This window comes from Rhinatrema bivittatum, chromosome 9, assembly GCF_901001135.1.
Source record: "Rhinatrema bivittatum chromosome 9, aRhiBiv1.1, whole genome shotgun sequence".
Lineage (NCBI taxonomy): Eukaryota > Metazoa > Chordata > Amphibia > Gymnophiona > Rhinatrematidae > Rhinatrema > Rhinatrema bivittatum.
Window position 1 is genome coordinate 15,394,439 of NC_042623.1, and position 15,975 is coordinate 15,410,413.

Consider the following 15,975-nt stretch of genomic DNA (forward strand, 5'->3'; position numbering starts at 1 on the left):
CATTCATTTATTTATATTTATATTCCGCTTTTCGCACTTTTTTCAGCACTTCAAAGTGAATTACATTCAGGTACTGTAGGTATTTCCCTATCCCCAGAGGGCTTACAATCTAAGTTTGTACCTGAGGCAATGGAGGGTAAAGTGACTTGCCCAAGGTCACAAGGAGAGACAGCGGGACTCGAACCCTTGTCTCCTTATTCATAGCCCCGCTGCTCTAACCACTAGGATTCTCCTCCACTCATTTCAGTTTCCATAAGAACATGCCATACTGGGTCAGACCAAGGGTCCATCAAGCCCAGCATCCTGTTTCCAACAGAGGCCAATCCAGGCCATAAGAACCTGGCAATTACCCAAACACTAAGAAGATCCCATGCTACTGATGCCAGTAATAGCAGTGAATATTCTCTAAGACAACTTGATTAATAGCAGTTAATGGACTTCTCCTCCATGAACTTATCCAAACTTTTTAAAACCAGCTGCGCTAACTGCACTAACCACATCCTCAGGCAACAAATTTCAGATCTTAACTGTGCGTTGAGTGAAAAATAATTTTCTCCGATTAGTTTTAGATGTGCTACTTGCTAACTTCATGGCATGCCCCCTAGTCCTTCTATTATCCGAAAGAGTAAATAATCGAGTCACATCTACCCGTTCTAGACCTCTCATGATTTTATAGACCTCTATCATATCCCCCCTCAGCCGTCTCTTCTTCAAGCTGAACAGCCCTAACCCTTTTATCCTTTCCTCAGAGAGGAGCTGTTCTATCCCATTTATCATTTTGGTAGCCCTTCTCTGTACCTGCTCCATTGCAACTATATCTTTTTTGAGATGCGGTGACAAAAATTGTACCCAATACTCAAGGTGCGGTCTCACCATAGAGCGATACAGAGGCATTATGACATTTTCCGTTTTATTCACCATTCCCTTTCTAATAATTCCTAACATTGTTTGCTTTTTTGACTTCTGCAGCACACTGAGCTGATTTCTATGTATTATCCACTATGACACCTAGATCTCTTTCCTGGGTGGTAGCTCCTAATATGGGACCTAACATGTGTAACTACAGCAAGGGTTATTTTTCCCTATATGCATCACCTTGCACTTGACCACATTAAATTTCTTCTGCCATATGGATGCCCAATCTTCCAGTCTCGCAAGGTCCTCTTGCAATTCATCACAATCCACTTAAGATGTAACTATTCTGCATAATTTTGTGTCATCTGCAAATTTAATCACCTCACTTGTCATATCCCTTTCCAGAACATTTATAAATATATTAAAAAGCACCGCTCCAAGTACAGATCCCCGAGGTACTCCACTGTTTACCTTTTTCCACTGAGAAAATTGTCCATTTAATCCTACTCTCTGTTCCCTGTCTTTTAACCAGTTTGTAATCCACGAAAGGACATTACCTCCTATCCCATGACTTTTTAGTTTTCTTAGAAGCCTCTCATGCGGGACTTTGTCGAACACCTTCTGAAAATCCAAATACACCACATCTACCGGTTCACCTTTATTAACCCCTTCAAAGAAATGTAGGAGATTTGTAAGGCAAGACTTCCCTTGGGTAAATCCATGCTGGCTGTGTCCCATTAAACCATGTCTATCTAAATGTTTTGTGATTTCATTCTTTATAACATTTCCACAATTTTTCCAGGCACTGAAATCGGGCTCAGCGGTCTATAGTTTCCGGGATCACTGCTGGAGCCCTTTTTAAATATCGGGGTTACATTGGCCATTTTCCAACCTTCAGGTACAATGGATGATTTTAATGATAGGTTACAAATTAATTGAAATAGGTCTGAAATTTCTTTTTTTTTTTTTTTAGTTTTCAGAACCCTGGGGTGTATACCATCCGGTCCAGGTGATTTACCCCTCTTCAGCTTGGAGAAGAGACGGCTGAGGGGGGATATGATAGAGGTCTTTAAGATCATGAGAGATCTTGAACGAGTAGATGTGACTCGGTTATTTACACTTTCGAATAATAGAAGGACTAGGGGGCATTCCATGAAGTTAGCAAGTAACACATTTAAGACTAATCGGAGAAAATTCTTTTTCACTCAACGCACAATAAAGCTCTGGAATTTGTTGCCAGAGGATGTGGTTAGTGCAGTTAGTGTAGCTGGGTTCAAAAAAGGTTTAGATAAGTTCTTGGAGGAGAAGTCCATTAATGGCTATTAATCAATTTTACTTAGGGAACAGCCACTGCTATTAATTGTATCAGTAGCATGGGATCTTCTTAGTGTTTGGGTAATTGCCAGGTTCTTGTGGCCTGGTTTTGGCCTCTGTTGGAAACAGGATGCCGGCCTTGATGAACCCTTGGTCTGACCCAGCATGGCAAGTTCTTATGTTCTTTGGTTTCTTAATCTGGCCTACCACATCTTCCAGGCTCACCATGATTTGGTTCAGTTTATCCCTTAAAACCATCTCCGGAATGGTTATCTCCCCAGCACCCTCTTCAGTAAACACTGAAGCAAAGAAATCATTTAATCTTTCCATGATGGCCTTACTGTCTCTAAGTGCCCCTTTAACCCCTCGATCATCTAACGGTCGAACTGACTCCCTCGCATGCTTTTTGCTTTGGATATATTTTTTTTAAAGTTATTATTGCGAGTTTTTGCCTCTATGGCCAATTTCTTTTCAAATTCTCTCTTATCCTGTCTTATCAATGTTTTACATTTAACTTGCCAATGCTTATGCTTAATCCTATTTTCTTCTGATGGATCCTTCTTCCAGTTTTTTAATAAATAGCCTCTTACCCCCTCACTTTTTAGTCATACTGGCAATCGTTTGACCTTCCTTCCACCTTTCTTAATGCAAGGAATACATATGGACTGTGCTTCTAGGATATTTTTTTTAAAATGTCCACGCCTGTTGCACACTTTTTACATTTGTAGCTGCACCTTTCAATTTTTTTTTTAAACTATTTTTCTCATTTTATCAAAGTTTCCCTTTTGAAAGTTTAGTACTACCGCCGTGGATTTACTTACTGTCCTCCTTTTCAGTCATTAATTCAAATTTAATCATATTATGATCACTAGTGCCAAGCGGTCCCACCACCATTACATCTCTCACCAAATCCTGCACTCCACTGAGAATTAGATCTAAAATTACTCCCTCTCTCGTCAGTTGCTCCATAAAACTGTCATTTATTCCATCCAGGAACTTTATCTCTCTAGCATGCCCTGATGTTTTTCTTACCCAGTCAATATTGGGGTAATTGAAATCCCCCATTATTACTGCACTACCAATTTGGTTAGCTTTCCTAATTTCTCTTAGCATTTCACTGTCTATCTCACTATCTTGACCAGGTGGACGGTAGTATACCCCTAATCACTGTAGTCTTCCCTGACACACAAGGGATTTCTACCCATAAAGATTCAATTGTGTATCTAGTCTCATGCAGGTTCTTTATCCTGTTGGACTCTATGCCATCCCGGACATAAAGCGCCACCCCACCACCAAGATGATCCTCTCTGTCATTGCGATATAATTTGTATCCTGGTATAGCAGTGTCCCATTGGTTATCCTCTTTCCACCATGTCTCAGATGTCAATTAAGTCTATGTCATCATTCACTGCAATATACTCTAATTCTCCCATCTTACTTCTTAGACTTCTGGCATTAGCACACAAATATTTCAAAGTGTGTTTTTTTATTGTATTAACATTCAGCTTTTCAGTTGACAGGGATAAATTGGAATCTTTCAGCTCAGGTGAGTTTTTTTTTTTTTAGGTTACAGGCACTTGGACTACTTTTCTTATTATTGGAACCTCACTGTCGGGATGCCCTAACTCTAATGCATCATTAGTATCCTTCAAAGATACCTCCCTCCGAACCATGTGATGATGAGCGACTGTCGGCTTTCCCCTTTGATTTAGTTTAAAAGCTGCTCTATCTCCTTTTTAAAGGTCAGCACCAGCAGTCTGGTTACACACTAGGTTAAGGTGGAGCCCATCCCTTCGGAAAAGACTCCCCCTTTTCCAAAAGGTTCCCCAGTTCCTTAAAAAACCGAATCCCTCTTCCTTGCATCATAGTCTCATCCACACACAGACTCCAGAGCTCTGCCTTCCTCTGGGGACCTGCACGTGGAACAGGGAGCATTTGGGAAGTTCTGGATTTCAGCTTTCTACCTAAGAGCCTAAATTTGGCTTCCAGAACCTCCCTCCCACATTTTCCTATGTTGTCGGTGTCCACATGTACCACGACAGCCAGCTCCACCCCAGCACTGTCTATAATGCTATCTAGATGACGCATGAGATCCGCCACCTTTGCACCAGGTAGGCAAGTTACCAGGTGATCCTCAGCCCACCAGTTGTCTATATTCCTAATAATCGAATCACCAACTATGGCAGCTGACTTAACCCTTCCTTCCTGGGCAGTGCACTATCTGGAGAGCAGGTCCTTGTTACAGGATCATTTCCTGCTGTACCAGGTTGATGATCTCCAATCATGAGACCTTCCTCCTCCAAGACAGCACCAAGGCTATCAGACTGGAGTCGGGACTTTCTTCAATGTCCCTGAAGGTCTCATCCATATACCTCTCAGTCTGCCTCAGCTCCTCCAGGTCTGCCACTCTAGCCTCCAGAGATCGGATTTGTTCTCTGAGAGACAGGAGCTCTTTACATCGGATGCACCCGTACAACTTCTAACCGGCGGGTAAAAAAATCATACATGAGAAACTCGATGCAAAAGACTGGGAGGCCCCCTTGTTGTGCTGAACTGCCGCCTTCATCTCAAATTTGTTCAGTTCCTAGTTAAGTTTTAGGTTGCTATGGAAGTTGGACTGCGTCAATGAGGGTCCTTTAAATGTATTAGTATATTCACTATATATCCGGTAGTGACCTATAAGGGAATGATTAAACTTTGATAAGGTGTGCGAAATTTCTGAATTTAAGTTAAAAAGTTGATTCATTTTTTTTATTATTTTTTTTATTTTTTTGTGTGAAAGTGTCTCCTGCCTTTAAATTAAAGGATGAGCTAGGGGTGGGAAATACAAACACACAAAACTCTTGGTTTTTGCCTGCCCTCTGACTAGCTAATCAATACAGTCACACAAACACGCTAAATAATATACCTCAATAGTTTTACCTCTCCCTAATACTTTTGAGCTTTAAAAATTTCCCCAAGCAGTACTTACTGATTCTTTTCAGCCACCAGCAAGGTGATCCTCTCCTCTCAATGTTCCCACTATGATACAGACCACCTTCAGATACCTGAAAGGCACTAATGATACACAAATATCAAACCTTTCCCATGGGAAAGAAAACTGTAAACTAGGGTTTACAATACCAAGCTCCAGGGGACGACTCGGAATCAACATCAGGAAATATTTCTTCACGGAGAGGGTGGTAGGTTAGTGAATGCCCTCTCGAAAGATGATGAGGCGAGAGCAGTAAATGAATTTAAAAGTGCATGGGATAAACACTGCGGATCCCTAAAGGCTTGAGATTTGTAATGAAGAAAAGGGGTAACCTATGTTAACTTTAGGTGTAACATTCATGCATGGGGGTAACCTGCACGGAGCGGCAGTTACTACCCTTAACAGAAGGAAAGGAGGTAACCTGCACAGAGCGGCAGTTACTACCCTTAACAGAACGCATGGGGGTAACCTGCACAGAGCAGCAGTTACTACCCTTAACCGAAACATGGGGGTAACCTGCACAGAGCGGCAGTTATTGCCCTTAACAGAACGCATGGGGGTAACCTGCACAGAGCGGCAGTTACTTCCCTTAACAGAAACATGGGGTAACCTGCATGGAGCAGCAGTTACTACCCTTAACAGAACGCATGGGGGTAACCTGCATGGAGCGGCAGTTACTACCCTTAACAAAACACATGGGGGTAACCTGCAGGGAGCGACAGTTACTACCAACAGAACGCATGGGGGTAACCTGCACAGAGCGGCAGTTACTACCCTTAACAGAACGCATGGGGGTAACCTGCATGGAGCAGCAGTTACTACCCTTAACAGAATGCATGGAGGTAACCTGCACAGAGCGGCAGTTACTACCCTTAACAGAAAGCATGGGGGTAACCTGCATGGAGCAGCAGTTACTACCCTTAACAGAAAGCATGGGGGTAACCTGCACAGAGCAGCAGTTACTACCTTTAACAGAGTGCATGGAGGTAACCTGCACAGAGCAGCAGTTACTACCCTTAACAGAAACATGGGGGTAACCTGCACAGAGCAGCAGTTACTACCCTTAACAGAAGGCATGGGGGTAACCTGCACAGAGCGGCAGTTACTGCCCTTAACAGAAGACATGGGGGTAACCTGCACAGAGCAGCAGTCACTACCCTTAACAGAAGGCAAGGGGGTAACCTGCACAGAGCGGCAGTTACTACCCTTAACAGAATGTATAGAGATAACCTGCACAATCTGGCAATTTCTACTTTGAGCAACTAGCTAGACAGACTGGATGGACCATTTGGTCTTTACCTGCCGTGATTATTATGTTACGGTGTTATGTTCAATATCTGGCTTCTATAGACAGGTCATCTATACACAGATCTTACACATTTGTTAATCCACAACTCTAATTTATCTCCAGAGTGCAAAAAATGCCCCAGACATAAGTACACAACAAATTACACACTGCTAATTACTACATTCTGCACACAAATTTCTGAGGTGGTGTTTGGTCTCCTGGAGCAAAATCACAACTGCAAATCAAAATTTGTTAAAAGTAAATCAGAGAGAATACCTTTATTTGTACCTGAAAATCAAGTCATTGTTTACTGATGGCACGCCTTTCCAACAGGAAAGTTCAAGGATGTTACAGGAATCGTAATAAAATATCAGAAAATAATATATCAGATAATATAATTTTAGTCCCGGGGGAATTCTGCGCTACTGCAAAGCGCAGAATTGCCAAATTCTGCTCTGAAAATGGCAGAGGAGACTCTGGCATGACGCAAACGGAGTGTGCGAAGATGAAGACCTAGTGCGCCATTCGCAGTGAAGATGAAGGCCCCCGTGTGCCAAGAATGGAGTGGCTGCTGCTTGCAGCGAAGATGAAGGCCCCGGTGAGAGTGAATATGTGTGTGTGAGAGGAAAGGGAGAGGGGTGAGAGAAAGGGGAGGGGTGTGAGAGAGGAGAGGAGAGGGGGCCTATATGAGGAGATTGTGAAGGAGTGTGTTATGTGTGTGAGAGATTGGGAGCTCGTGTGTATGAAAAAGGGATCCTGTGTATGTGAGGGTGCTAGCCTGTGTGAAGGGATTGTGTATGTGTGAGACAGAGCCTGTGTGAAGGGCTGCGTAAAAGAGCGACATAGGTAGCCTGTGTGAGGATGTGTGTGTGAGAGAAAGGGAGCTTGTGTGGGTGTGTATGCAAAAGAGAGGGCCCTGTTTGAGGGGATGTGTGTGTGCGAGAGAGTGAGGGAGCCTGTATGAGGGTGTGTGTATGTCTATTAGAGAGAGAGAGCCTGTATGAGGGGATATGTGTGTGCGAGAGAGTGAGGGAGCCTGTATGAGGGCGTGTGTATGTCTATTAGAGAGAGGGAGCCTGTATGAGAGGATATGTGTGTGCGAGAGAGTGAGGTGGCCTGTATGAGGGTGTATGATGTGCACTAGAGAGAGGGAGCATGTGTGTGAGAGAGGGAGGACAGAAGGAGCCTGTGTGAGGGGCAGTACTGAGAATGGGGTCAAACTCTGGGACTGGCGATAGAGTGGAAGGAATTGAGCCTAGAGGGGGAGGGGAGAGATACTGGCAGGTGGAGGTGTTGGGGCCTGAGAGGGCAAAGTGGCCAGGGGAGTAGGGAGAGAAAGTGGAAGGGACACTCATACAGTGAATTTCTAGGGAAATTCTGCTCAAAATATTTAAAATTCTGCATCTCTAAGTAATAACTTTTTTCTGTATTATTTTAAAATGTAATTACTTAAGGACCATCATGTAAATTGTGTTATTCTGACCAATATAAGGTTTGTAGAATTTTAAATTTTTTTTGCACAGAATTCCCCCAGGAGTAATATTTGTATGAGAAAAGCAAACAGTAGGGGTATTTCATTTTCTATTATTCACAAGAGAGAAAAATTTGAGAACAATTTTCTATGCTGATGAGACAGTAGAGCGGCAATACCGTTAAGAAGATGTGAGCAGAATAATTGGTTAGAAATGATGAACATCATGGGGTGTTTGTTTTTTTTATATGCAGGGCTTTGGGACTCAAGCATTAAGCCCTTATATATTGACCTCTCTCTTCCCTCCCACTCTTAAGTACTCCTGAAGTCTCAATCCTGACAGTCACCCTTATTTGTACGTTTCCCTCTTCTAATATAGTTTATTGTGTTTCCATATTTAGCTGGAGTATGTCTACTTCTGTCACCCTGATATATTGTTACTCAATAATAATTGCACCAGTATATTTAGCAAGCTAACCTTTCTGCTTTTACATGCAGGTGGGACAGAAGCTATGACCAGACGTAGCACAGGTGAAGCAGGGCACTGTGGGATGGGCACCAAGTGAGATCAGAAGAGCATGAAGGCTGGAGAGGATTTAATAGTGGAGGAGGGACTTCAGCACAGGTGTTGTGGAGGAGGAAAGATGTTTAAGGACCACAGTGCTGAAGCTGAAATCAAAAGCTGCAATAAAAGAGAGACCAATATCACCTTCCAGAGGGTGGTAGTCATTTGAACCACACCCTGCCCCCTTTAGATAATGATACCTGTGATCCAGAACCAGCACATCTTTAATAAACTTCTCTAAGTTTTGTTTTTTGGTCCAAACACTTTGATGCTAGTGGTAGGACTGAGCTGAGATTACTTGCCTGCGTGTATAAATGCTTACTAGATCTTCTAGACACGCTCTAATTTAAAACACCCATTCTCGGACATTTTCACACTTCACTAAACCATTTTTAAGTTTTCTTGGGAACAGTTTATCAGGGGAACAAATAATATGTGGCAATGCCTTTATGATAAAATCTGCAAATGATACATTCTATGCCACACAAGACTAAGAGACCATCGCTTAAGGACTGCCGCACTCCAGGTCTCCGAGACGCACACCTGACACCAGGTTCCTGCAATGGGAGCTTATAAACTTTCTTTCCTGGGGGGAAACCTCTCCTGACAACAGTTTTACACTGAAAGACCTAAAACTACTGAACAGATTCAAATTTATTCATTAATGCATTGCTGGGAACGTTTTCACTGTTTTAGGAGTTACTAATGCTTCTCAAACAGTCAGCGCACGCTAATGAACCCAACTGTTTCAGGACCCGTGGGTGGGGCCACTGCTAAATTCAGCCCTCCGTAAAATCACAAGGCAGGGAGCAACGGGGGGATACTCACATCAGCTCAATATGTCCAATGCAGAGGGCACTTGCTGGTCATTACAATCCTACGTGCTAGACTGGAAAGCCCCAGGCAGAGCTTAGAGCTCTTTCAACCTGGCAGGGAATTACTGCAATCTGAAAGCTAAAATCTGTTCTCCCCCCCCCCCCCCATGAAATTAAACAGAAAAACACTTGGAAGAGTGACGCAAGACCGCTCATTCCTAAGGCGTGTAACACCTCACGTCGCCACAAAGCAAATTATTTGGAATATAACTATTTTACTCCTCTGAGAGGGGGCTTCTCAAACCCAGTCCTCGTTATCCCCCGGCCAGTTGGGTTTTCAGGATATCCACGTTGAATATGCATGAGCTAAACCTGCATATGTTTTGGGAGACCCAGTCCATACAAATTCATCTGGTGTGTATTCACCGTGCACATCCTGCAAATCCAACTGGCTGGGGAGGTCCTGCCTTAGAGTTAAAAATGAACTCCTGTTTCTTGGCTATAAAAGAACATACATTCCAAATAAAATGCAAAACATCTACCCCCCTCCCCCAAGGATGAAACGCCATTGACTGAAATTCTTACTGAACTAAGGAAGATAGTCCTGGAGAAATCTTACATTGCAGTGGTGCAAAAAGCCATGCAATGTATACACTGAGGAGACCATACGAACAGTAAAACTGAAAGTACTCCTGTGTTCAGCAAAGACTGCCTGGTGCAGGTTTGGGATGAAAACCAGATTTCTGGCAGGGCTTCAGTTAACCTGAGTTTGGAGAGATTCTACTTCCAAAACCTCCAAAAATAAATCAGATGGAAGTAAGTGACTTCTAAAAATCGGGCCATTATTTTGTCTTCAGAAATGAATGTTTACTTCCAAATTTGCATGCCCAGAATTCTTTTGACCCTCCAAAATATTAACTTTTAAACTGATTTACTTGTTCATTTTCTTCGCTGTGAAGAGATTTGCACATTTAAACGGGGTCTTGCCTGCTTTTACTGGGGCTTTTTATTCATACACCGCACCAGAAAATAAGACGGCTACTAGAAGTTAACAAAGCAGACTTTCCACTTATGCTGGCAACTGTCCATGAACGGCAAAGCCAAGTGCAGTAGATGTAACATTTCCAAAATGCATGTAAACTATTCAGATGCATTCTTTTTCTAGCATCACCCCCAGAGGAACACAGCTAAAACGAGTGCCGTGGCTTTGGAGCCGAAAGCTCTGACACCACAGAATACCCCCTTATCTCCTCCACTGCCTCGCCCCAGTTTCCTATTATTAAAATGCAACTCTGACACCCCCCCCTCCCCCACTAGAGACATGAAAAGGTTTTAAGTGGCAAAACACATTACAGATAAAGCAGCATATGTTTATTTATTTATACCCCTTTATGTACCGCCTATACAATTTGTGTAGGTCTAGGCGTATGGAAGGACAGCACTACAAATGACCAACAGGGCATTAAGAGTTAACCTTGCTGGAGGCTGAATTACAGCAGAGGTCTTTTCTCCTGGATACTGATTTAAGTCCTATGACTTAATTTCGAAAAAGGGATATTTTCCATTGCTTTTCAGTTGTTTTGGAAAACGGGGATATGTTTTGCATTTCTTTTCTACTTACTGGGTTAGTATTACTGCTTAGTTTATAGAGGGAAAGGGCTGCTTTACTGTTGCCACCCACTCCACCCTCTTTTCTTACTATATAGACTAACCCACTAATTAGGGGTTGAATTACACAGAATACCCTGATATTGGTTGGCAGAGAAGCTTAAGGGCATAGTTTAAATTAACTGTTAGTCATTTGTAAAAACATCACACACAAGTTCAGGGGGAGCTTATTTAATAACATCATAGTAGATCCTTCAGGTAATTATTTTCAGTTGGTCTGATCTTTTGAACCCAAGACAAAAGGAATCTTTATAAACTACAAACCAGACAGGTGCAAAACCACATTTTATAAACTAAGGAATAAGAGAGATTACCCCATACCTCATAATTAAACATGAGCGAGTAAACGGGATTATGCAAAGAGAAATCAGCGTGCAGGTACTAGATTTCATAGAAATGAAGCCAGTTGATTTATATCTGCATGTCAGCTGAGATAAAAGGTAGGAGATTTGGTAGGTATCTCTTCTCATTTTTTTTATACAGGCATAAAAGTCCAAAGAAGAGTAGAGGGAAGGCTTGAAAACATTGTATCAACAAAGCTGTGGCTACAGGCGGTACTTTTGCCTCTGACCAGATGGATATTATGATCTAAGGAAAAGAAATGATTTAGTGTGAAAGATGCCTGGAGGTCAACTCACTCAGGAAATAGGTGGCAGAGCTGATAGGCTTAGAAGCATCAGCAACGAGAACTAAATCGAAGAAATGCATTCTGAGGTGTCAAAGATGGAAAAATTACAGCCAAGCAGAAGGAGAAACTGGAGCACAAGATGGCAGCTGGACACCAAAGCCAGGAGAATCCTCACCCTGACCCCACCTTCACTGTTTCCTTCTCATTTGGGCACTCCACTCAATCGGAATCAGCCTTGACTGGGCAACAGGACCTTTAAGCTTTAATTCACAACAAGCTGGGGGGAGGAGTGTCTCCTTACGTTTATAACCTTTCCTGGCCCAAACATTGCAGTGGCCAGGGATGACAGGCTGCAGTTCTCTCCAGAACCCAGTATGCATGGTTCCTGGTCCCAGCCAGTGGCTGTCACTGTTGACTGATGACTGGAACTGCCTTGCCCCCTCCAGGGACTGTGAATGCCTGCCTCCATATCTTCCCTAGTCTTGGTAAGCAAAAGCTGGGTCATGGAATTAAGTACAAGTCTTCCTTATGGCAGTACACAGCACTCAGCACTGAGCTTGCCCCTCCTGGTTTGTGTCACACTTTGCACTGCCTTATGTTCACACTTCTTTACTGGCGGTTTCTTATTTGTGTAACCTTTTCTATATTGGATTTTTCCATCAACACAAAGTCCATCATAGCACTACATATATAATGTGTTCACCAGGGTGTCCTTTTCAGTTCTCCTCTGAAACGCAGACACAAAGCAAATAGAACACTATGGCTTCTACAGCCACGTCCCAAAGCTAAGAACGTCAAGCAGCATTGTCTGAATTATTAAGAAGGCTTCTCACCCAGGAAAAATGTTGCTAGCAGTAATTTATGTTTGACAGTTTCTTGGTTTTGATTGACTATAAATATTACTACCCTTATCATAAGGCATAAGGGTAACTGCACGGCACAGCAGTTACTACCAGAGAGAGAACCATGGGGGTAACCTGCATGGAGCTGCAGATACTACTATAAGAAGCTTGCTGGGCCATCTGGGCCTTTTCTGCCATCATTCCTATATTACTATATATGTTACTTGAGCTGAAGAACTGGTATGTAGCTTGGAGTGAAGACCCCATCCCAGGATGAGGAGAAACCTGAGCTTCTGTGCTCCAAAGCTGCAAGATCTGCAACCATTATGATAGGTGGAGACTTTCTAAGGGGCACAGAGGTGTGTATCTGCTGACCAGATATGCTGTTTCAGGGGTTGTGCTGTTTGTTGAGTGCCAAGATCTGAGACTTCATGGAGAGATTGCTAAGAATTGTTAAGCCTACTGACTATTATCCAATGCTGCTCATCCTTGACACAAATGATACTGCTTGGTATCCCCTGGATCATACCAAAAGTGACTTCATGGGTCTGGGAAAAAGGGTGAAGCAGATAACTGCACAAGTGGTTTTCTCATCAAGTTCTCCCAGTCAAAGATAAAGACCAAAGCATAGAAGATCACATTCTAGAAGTGAATGAATGAATGATTACATACATGGTGTCGATGAGAGCGTTTTGGCTTCTTGAACCATAGGATAGTATTCCAAGAACTACTGAGCAGAGATGGTGTCCACCCAAAGAGGGCTAAGTATCTTCCAGGACAGTCTGGCAAACTACTGAAGGGGACTTTAAATTAGGATCGTCGGGATGGGTGAAAAAAAGCTCTCAGATAAGTAAAACAAACACTGGTATAGAAATGGGAAAAAATGGCAGCATCTGGAAAGCTATGTATACTAATGCCCATAGTATGTCAAAGTCCTGAACCTACAAGCAATCATGGAAGAGGCTAACTTAAAAATAGTGGGTGTGAAGAGGACATGATACACAGAAAACCATGATTGGGCTATAGTTATCCTGGCTTACAATTTATTCAGGAGGAACAGCATAGGAAGAGATAGAGAAGTGACACTATACATAAAAATTCTCATATCCAAAGTGTCATTAAAAATTATGTGTACGAGCTACACAAGCTCAGGCGTTTGCGATCACTCTTACTCTCATAAGATTTCCACACTGCCTTACAAGCCCTCATCCTGCACTTAGGTCTTCTGTAATGCTCTTATTGAGTTAGATCACCCAGAACGCTGTGGCTCAGCTCCTACCCGGTGCCATATTATATGAACACATTACTCTGGTTTTGTGCTCCCTGAATTAGTTACCAGTCAAGTGGTGGATACACTATAAAGTGTGAATTTTAATATACAGGCTCCTCGCTAAGAAAACAATACCAAGGTTCAATGCGGTCCTGCAAATCTATCAACCAGCGCATGCATTCAGGTTGGCTAAAAAAAAAACAAACAAAAAAAAACTTTCTAGAAGTTCCAACAATATGATTCATACAACTATGCGCATTGAGGGAAAGAGTGTTCTCCATGGCTGGACCAACTATCTGGAATGAAAACCCTTGATCAGCTAAAGGGAATTAGTCCTTCAAAAAAGCCTTAAAGACTTCTCTCTTTTCTCAAGCTTTTGGAGATAGCACAAAGAAAAAAATCAAGTTTGGACTCCCTTCATCCAGGTTTCAAGCAGTCCTTTAATTGTACATATTTTTATGAACTCATCCTTATTGTCTTTTGTGTCCTCCAACAAATTATGTATGTTTTATTATGGTCAACAGCCTCAAACATTTTGAATATGTGCGGGCTGAATAAATAAAAATAATGTTAAAGCAAAGGAACTGCAGAGCTTACAAGGTAAGGAGGCACTGTATGTTAATCTGGAAATAGAATATCCATCTATACTGGTGAGATATACAGGCAGAAGAAATGGAGAGAGATTTGATGAAGGATATTCACAAAGTTGCTATGAAAGGGGAGATGCTATTGTTAGATGATTTCAATCTGCCAGATGTGGATTAGGACAGCCCAGCTGTGGTATCTTCCAGAAACAGGGAGGATCCTTAACTCCGTGCATATAGATCTGTTTTATCAACTGGTAACAGAACCCACACAGGAGGCAGTGATAGTGGACCTGGTGCTTACCAATGGGTACAAGGTTTCTGAAATTGTTGTGGATAATCATCTGGGATCTGAGGTTAAGTAACAGAACATAGGGGTTGATGGTCTTAGACATCAGGAAGATTAACTTTGTTAGAATGAGGGAGTACCCTCAATGACTCATTAGCTAGATTAGAACATCTAGGGAGAGCAGAAGAGCAGTGGGCAAAACTAAAGAGACATTGTAACGGTAACTAACCTTTTTGTTAGAATACTAAATAAAGATAAGGGAAAAGAAGCCACTATGGTTTTCTAAAGAAATAGCTGAAAAAGTAACGGAAAAAAGTAGAGAATTCCAAAACTTACAAGAGATCGCACAATGAGAAAGACAGGCAGCAACATCTGAAAAAGATAAGAGAAGCTGAGAAAGTAGGTAAATGAAGAAAAAAAATAGCAAATACGCTAAAATGGGGAGACAAGCCTATTTTTCTTTTTAATTAGGTTAGTCATAGGAGAAAGTGCAAAAGCGGCATTGTGAGACTCAGAAGAGAAGGGGAAATATGGAAAAAGCAGAATTTCTCAAGAAACTTTTCTGTTTGGTGTTCACAGAGGAAGGACCAGGAGTAGGACTGCAGAAAATGGATACAAATAAGATTTTAAGTGAGTAACTCTCAAACAGTTTTCAGAAAGGTACGTTTGCGAGGAGCTAGCTGAACTTAAAGTAGAAGATAAAGTGATGGGGATCAGATGGGATACATCTAAGTGTATTAAGAAAACGTAGAGAACTGACCTTTTCAATGCTTCTTATAGAGTTGGGAGAGTAGTTCTGGAGACAGGTGGATGTGGCTGGGAACTACAGGCTGGTTAGTCTGAACTCTGCGGTGAGTAAATTAATGGAATTGCTGCTAAAACAGAGGATGGTGCAGTCTCTGGAATCCAATGGATTACAAGATCTGAGGAAACATGATTTTACTAGAGTAGATCTTGTCCGATGAATCTCATCAATTTTTTTGACTGGATGACCAGAGAGTTGGATCGGGGAGAGCACTAGATGTAGTGTACTTGGATTTCAGTAAGGCCTCTGTCAGTTCCACATAGGTGACGTATAAATAAAATGAGCACCCTTGACATAGGTCCTAAAGTAACTGACTGGGTTAGAAAAAATGGTTGCGTGGGAGGCAAAAGAGAGTAATGGTAAACGGAGCGGAAAGGGGCATTAGTAGTCATGTACTATAGGGAATGGTCCTTGGATAGAATTTTCAACATTTTCATAAGTGATATTGCAGAAGGACTATCAGAAAAGTTTTGTGGAAAACATGAGGAGAGATCTAGCAAAGTCTGAGGCATAGTCTACAGTCTGGTTGGTGATCTTCATTGTAAAGCACATGGGGCCAGATTTAAAGATCCAAACATGTATACCTTAGAGGAAAGGTAGAACAGGG

At 42.2% G+C, this 15,975-nt stretch overlaps 1 protein-coding gene across 2 annotated transcripts in view; it reads right to left on the reverse strand.

The window, feature by feature from the left end:
* The window catches only part of TAF3 (TATA-box binding protein associated factor 3), a 251,788-nt gene that overhangs the window by 172,205 nt on the left and 63,608 nt on the right, over window positions 1–15,975 (reverse strand). The window lies entirely within an intron of this gene.